This window comes from Bubalus kerabau, chromosome 11 (assembly GCF_029407905.1).
Source record: "Bubalus kerabau isolate K-KA32 ecotype Philippines breed swamp buffalo chromosome 11, PCC_UOA_SB_1v2, whole genome shotgun sequence".
In the NCBI taxonomy this organism is placed as follows: domain Eukaryota; kingdom Metazoa; phylum Chordata; class Mammalia; order Artiodactyla; family Bovidae; genus Bubalus; species Bubalus kerabau.
The window spans coordinates 20,393,837-20,401,069 of NC_073634.1; the positions used below are offsets into that span (position 1 = coordinate 20,393,837).

The window sequence follows — 7,233 nt, forward strand, 5'->3', positions numbered from 1 at the left end:
TAGAGAAACAAACAAATAAAACATAATCAGTTAAAAGATTAAAAGGAAGAGGGGATCTTTTGGAGCAGCAAATGTATGTAGGATTAAGAAAAAAAAATGACTCTTGAACTATATTTATGCATTGCTTCCTGTATTGCGGCCAGATTCTTTACCAGCTGAGCCACCAGGGAAGCCCTGTATTTATGCACTGCTGCTAAGTCACTTCAGTCATGTCCGACTCTGTGCAACCCCATAGATGGCAGCCCACCAGGCTCCCCTGTCCCTGGGACTCTCCAGGCAAGAACACTGGAGTGGGTTGCCATTTCCTTCTCCGATGCGTGAAAGTGAAAAGTGAAAAATGAAAGTGAAGTCAGTCAGTCGTGTCTGACCCTCAGTGACCCCATGGACTGCAGCCTTCCAGGCTCCTCTGTCCATGGGATTTTCCAGGCAAGAGTACTGGAGTGGGGTGCCATTGCCTTCTCCACTAGTTTTATTAAAAATACTAAGTATGAAGTTATAGAATAAACTATATAATTTTAGAAAATTATAACAAAGTATAACAATAGGATACATACATAAACACATATGAAACAGAAGATGTGATTTCTACTGATTGGGCAACACTGGGCAGCTGGCTGTCTTCTAAAAGGCTGATCTTATGGCATAGTTATAGTCAGTGTATCATAGTTTAAGATTTGACCCTTAGTAGTATAAACTCAGATATGATTCCTTAGCATGCCAAGAGTAGATGCTGCTCTTATTGGCAGATTCAGGCCAAAAAACTTTATGAAACTGATGTTCAAAATCAAAATGTTCCCTTTAAAATATTTAATAAGTGTAGATTGTAAAGGAACCAAGCATCTAAAATCCACATAACCAGTTTCTCTTGCCTGATAGCCAGATCTACCCATGAAATTATCTATAATAAGAATGCTTCTTAACAAGCATACAACATAAAATATAGACAGAGTAGGGAATCGCTATTATTGTTCTCTGTTGGTATGGACCAGTGATGTCCAATATAAATATAATGCAATCCACAAGTGGGAGCCCCATATGTAATTTAGATGTTTCTGGAGGCCATGTTAGAAAAATAAGAAGAAACAGATGAAACAAACTTTAGTACTATAATTTATTTCACACAATATGTATAAAATATAGCTTTAACATGCAATCAATAAAACCATACTAAGATATTTATGTAGTGCTTGTACTATGTCTTTGAAATTCAAAGTGTATTTTACACTTACTGCACACCACAACTTGGATCAGCCACATTTCATGTAGTCATTAGCAACATATAGCTGCTGCTGCTGCTGCTGCTGCTGCTAAGTCGCTTCAGTCGTGTCCGACTCTGTGCGACCCCATAGACGGCAGCCCACCAGGCTCCCCCGTCCCTGGGATTCTCCAGGCAAGAATACTGGAGTGGGTTGCCATTTCCTTCTCCAATGCATGAAAGTGAAAAGTGAAAGTGAAGTTGATCAGTCGTGTCCGACTGTTAGCGACCCCATGGACTGCAGCCTAACAGGCTCCTCGGTCCATGGGATTTTCCAGGCAAGAGTACTGGAGTGGGGTGCCATTGCCTTCTCCAAACATATAGGTAATGACTACCAAATAGGATACTGCCAGGCAAGACTCCTATAAGCATTCAACAAGAAAATTAAATAGCAAAAGGCTGCTTTTCAACTTGGATTTAGAACCTCAGTTGTTAGTTATATAATTTAGATATTTAACTGTTTCAGTCTAAGATAATAAGGTGTATATTTTTCTGGGGACAATGCAAGCTAAGTTCTTTGACTTAGAGATGTTTCTTTCTTCTAAATAATGCCTGGTAGGATTCAGCTCATGTTTACTTCTATGATTTTTCCTTTTTGTTTTCTGAATAAGCAACTAGTTTGGTGGATGACATATTCTTTGTTTAAATATGCTAATCCCTAATTTCTACTTACCTAGAGTGTATTCCTTTTAGTAACCTTGCATATCTTTCCTGTATTCCACTATGATACAGCATTAGAGGAGAAACTTCCTTTCCTATTATTTTCATATTTTTGGAAAATATTTTATTGCAGCCCTCAGGTACAGGAAATTGAAGTCTATATTTCATAATTATGATGAGTGCATTCCCATATACCTTGCTGTAGATATGAATCAATAATTTAGCAAGTTAGCAAGCTGAATGATATATAAAAACTATATATCATTATAGTTTTTATGTTTGAAAATATAAATTATATTTTAAATATGCAAAAAACACTCAACATAAAAATCATGCCATAAGCAACTATTTTCATATTTATTAAAAATGTTATATATTCTTTAGATGCTTCAAATATATTTTGTTTATAATCTATAGAAACTAATAATTGTCTTTTACAAATGTTCTAGGAATTCACTGGCTATCATGGGAAATATATATGTTATAAAATATTTTAAATGGATTTATTATCTATAAACTTTTCTTATTTTTACAAAATATGCATGAAATTATAACATAAAGAACAAATGACATTGGCATTTGTCAACAGAATGTTTATAGATTAGGAATAAATATACTGTAAATAACAGTCATAAATGCACAATAACCTCCTTTAAAAGATGGCAAACATATACAGGAATAAATATGTGAAATTGTAAACACAAGTAATATTTTTCCATTAGACTCCATTTCTCAATGTCTTGTCAGTTATTTTCTTGGCAAGTTATTTCAGTAAGACCTGTTTTCTGCATTGTATTTGACAAATAATATAGAGATTGTATAGTGATAAGATTACTAGTTAGAGGACTTGGCGTTAGGAGCTCTCCTATTGCAAACTGGGAAAGACATTTTTCATCTTATGCAAAATAAGAGATTCTTCTGAACTCTAACATGCAGGAATATGTATATGACTGGACTAAGGTGTGACTACTCTTAACCAGAGGTTCTTGGCATTCACTCTGGCTCTCTCTTTAAAACTTAACGAAGATTTTCTAGACCCACTGAAAGAATGCCCACATTTCTTGGAGGAATGCAACCTCATAAGCCTACCTATGAATCTAAGGTTTCTAAGACTTCAGAACATCAGAAATCTTGGGTTTGATTTCTGCTTGTATTATTCAATATTAGACCCTGGACAAATTGCTTAGCATCCTTGAACCTTCAACATCCTCTTGTGTAGAACAGTGATAATACCTTCTGTTCTGCCTCTCTTATGTGTATATGTGTATATATTCATGTGGTGATTTCTTGGTGGCTCAGATGGTAAAGAATCTGCCTGCAATGCAGGAGACCTGGGTTTGAGCCCTAGGTTGGGAAGATCAGATGGACAAGGGAATGGCTACTCACTGCAGTGTTCTAGCCTGAAGAATTCCATGGACAGAGGAGTCTGATGGGCTACAGTACATGGGTCGCAAAGGGTTGGACATGACTGAGTGACTAACATATATGCATGTACAGGTGTATGTGTGTATGTATGTTTGTGTTTCTATGTGTGTCATATTAAAGCTGCTAAACATAATCAAGGGCTTTCCAGGTGGCTCAGTTGTAAAGAATCCATGTGCCAATGCAGAAGACGCAAGAGATTCGAGTTCAGTCCCTGGGTTGGGAAGACTCCCTAGTGAAGGAAATTGCAACCCACTCCAGTATTCTTGCCTGGAAAATCCCATGGACAGAGGAGGCTGGCAGGCTACAGTCCATAGGGTCACAAAGAGTCTGACATGACTTAGTGACTAAACAACAACAACAAACTTAATCAAAGAAACAGTACTAGTATATTTTATCCAAGTGTAAAAACATTTCATTTTTATCATCAGCTCTGAGCCAGATGAGATACTAAAACTTTACTCCATTGACTTTTTATTCTTATGAGGTAGAATAGCTGTTTGCATTTCCCAGATGAAAAAAAAATTGAGATTTAGAGTTGTTAAATAATTGTCTAAAATTACACTGACAGAAAATGGCAGAGTAGGGAATTGAAAATGGGAACCTAGTCTAACTTCAAAGTCTAATCTTTTAAAGACATTTCTTACTTCCTTAAGTACCCTTAAACTCATTTCAAAAAGCAACTTATCAGTTCAACAGGAGCTAGTTTTGCTTAAAATAATTCTGAAACTGTCATAACAATTTAGGGCTTGGGCTGGTAGTAGGTAATGCTAAAAAAATATACCATTACTCAGGATTCTGTGACCCCTTTTATCCTGGGTGCCCTCCAACATCCTTGCCTGTTTCATTTATAAATGCTGTATTTCTGTTAGGTCATCTGCTAAATTACATAATGGGATTAGCATCCCTCCTTTGGTCCTTTGCTGATGCAAACATCTATTTTTCTTTTCCCTTGATTGGTTTATGTTCTTTTATTATTCCTTCTAGCAGTAAGTATTCTCTAAGTTCTGGCAATATTTTCATATTTCTTGTTTCTCTAATCCTGTCTTTTCTTTCTCCCTCCAACTCATCTCCAGTCCAGTATTTTCATATCTCATCTCCATAGTAACAAACACTATCTAAGTCTTTGAGCTACACAATCCTAAATGACATTCTAAGGTCTCTGTCTTAAAAAAAAATCTCTTAATTGTTGTTCTGTAAGCATTTCTACTATTGATGCCTCCACACCCCCATGACATTACACTTAGCTTTTATTCTGTTTTCCCTCTCTTCCACTGCACTTGAAATTGCTCTTTCATGTTCAACAATGGCTTATGAAATGCAAAATCAAATAAGCTTTCTTATCTTTCAGTTTACTTAAACTTTTGGTGGAAATTAGTACTATTAGTCTCCCTTTCCTTTTTAGAAATCTCTACTCTTTTGACTCTTGCAATTTCCTAAATCTCCTCTTAAATGTCTCACTATCTTTATTGAGCCCTTTAATAATCTACACTGAGCTACCAGTTCCTACTTACTCCTTCAAATAAAGGAGAAAGGAAGGCAAGGGGACACCTACGACTATATATTGTCCCTTGTAGGAAGCAAAGACCACCTAAATGAGAAGCATAAGCTATTTACTCAGAGCTTGTTATAGCAAGAAAATCAGCCAGTATCACTTGGTTTGGCAGGGACTCAATGGCAGGCAACAGAATGGGAAAGCTTTACAGTGGGGGGAAAAAAAGGAAGTCTTCAAGTATGTCTTGATTACAGGATATTGGCATGGATATCCTGGAGGTGGGCTAACTAGAAATCCAACATCCTATGACATGGGTTTAGGGAGTGTATATGGATTTCTCTGGTAGATCTTGAGTTGGAAACAAGGATAGGGGATAAAAATTTGGGAAGCTGGGAGTCATTACCTAAGTACTGACTAGTTTAGGCCACTTACTGCAGAAGCTATAGTTTGGGTTCCCAGAATGGTGGCTACAAGATTATGGTCAAAGTTCTATTCTTATATGTGGTCTGACCTCATTGTTCCATTATCTCTCACCCTAAACTCCTAAAAGATCCTACTTTTAGAAACTAGCTCCTGCTTCTGGTCCTGGTTTTCTACCATAATGTGTCTACCAGGATGGAGGTCGGATAGATATTCTCTCTTCTTAAACTCCTTTAATCATTGACATGTTAATAGAACAACATGTTTACTGTCATGCATGCAATGCCTGTGTGGGCACACAGAGAGAGAGCTTCTCAAATGTTAGGCAAGGCCATTTTTGTTTTTTGACCGTGGTTTTGAAGATAGATGCAGTAATGTAAAATAACAGTTTTCCAGTGTTAAAGCTCATATAGAATTTGTCTAGCAGGTTTTCCAGTCTGCACCAGAAAACTCCAGGAAAAAAAATGACAGTATTTCAAATATTTAACTTTCCTCCTGATTAACACATAAAATTAGAAAAAAAAATTAAATGTACTACTTTCCTTTTCCATTTACACTTCTTTTTTCCAGAATCATTTTATTTTTCTTCTGTACTTTTATATCTGCTTCACAGAGAGTGATACATTTCCATTCTGAAATCTATATTGTGTCACCTGGACCAGGTATATCATAGTGATTTGAATCAAGAAGCAGATAAATCATGTGTGGTTCATGAAAGAGTTATATGATACAATGGAAAATGAATTATAATAAAAAATAATTGTCTCTATTGAACTAGAAGGCAGGTATTGTGGGGCTTAGTGTTGTATAAAGTCCTAAGATTTTAGAGTTTTATGCAGCACTGCCATAAATCATGATACAAAACATTTCTGTATTTCACAGATCATGCATGTGCAATCCTTTTCATCATTTGACAGGAATATTTCAAGATCAATTAGGTGGTTTCTGCTGTGATTCTGTGAACAAAATCTGTTCTGTTCTTATGTACATCCAAGGAGAGGACAAAAATGTTTCACCAAGTCACATACCAGAGCCCTAAACAAGTGAGTCATCCTCAAAACTGAGGACAGAGCAAGGGAAGCATTTTCTTTCAGTGCTAACAACCTTTGTATTGAGCCTACCACAAAATTCATTTTTAGAATTTAAAATGCTCAGATATAATGTGAAGAGTTCATTGAGTTTTGTCACATAATATTATCACTAAAATTAAGATATAGAACATTTATATTACATGGAAAATTCCTTCACACAACTCATCAGCCAGTCTACCCTACCCTCAACTCTTTGCCAAATATTTACTACTGTTCTGATTTCAAATACCATATATTAGTTTTGTCTGTTCTTGAATTTCATATAAATCCAGTTATATAGTGTGTACTCTTTTATATCTGACTCCTTTCATTCAATGTTTTTGACAATATTTTTTTGTGTATAGCAGTATTTCTTACCTTGTTATTGCTAAATTTGATAAATAGAATTCAGTTATATTAATACAGCATGCTTTGTGAATGCAATGGCATGGAAATGGTATGGACCTAACAGAAGCAGAAGATATTAAGAAGAGGTAGCAAGAATACACAGAAGAACTATACAAAAAAGATTTTCATGAACAAGATAATCACAATGGTGTGATCACTCACCTAGAGCCAGACATCCTGGAATGCGAAGTCAAGTGGACCTTAGGAAGCATCATTATGAACAAAGCTAGTGGAGGTGAGGGAATTCCAGTTGAGCTATTTCAAATCCTAAAAGATGATGGTATGAAAGTTCTGCAGTTAATATGCGAACAAAGTTGGAAAAGGCAACAGTGGCCACAGGACTGAAAAAGGTCAGTTTTCATTCCAATCCCAAAGAAAGGCAATGCCAAAGAATGCTCAAACTACCACACAATTGCAATCATCTCTCAAGCTAGTAAAGTAATGCTCAAAATTCTCCAAGCCAGGTTTCAACAATAGATGAACCATGAACTTCCAGATGTTTA

General features: G+C 36.0%; 1 non-coding gene across 1 annotated transcript; it reads left to right on the forward strand.

Annotated features, from left to right (window-relative positions):
• Positions 1–5,645: 5,645 nt before the first annotated feature.
• LOC129623904 (U7 small nuclear RNA) lies at positions 5,646–5,707 on the forward strand. Its single transcript, XR_008700657.1, has one exon. It is a non-coding gene; the product is annotated as a U7 small nuclear RNA (small nuclear RNA).
• Positions 5,708–7,233: the final 1,526 nt, after the last annotated feature.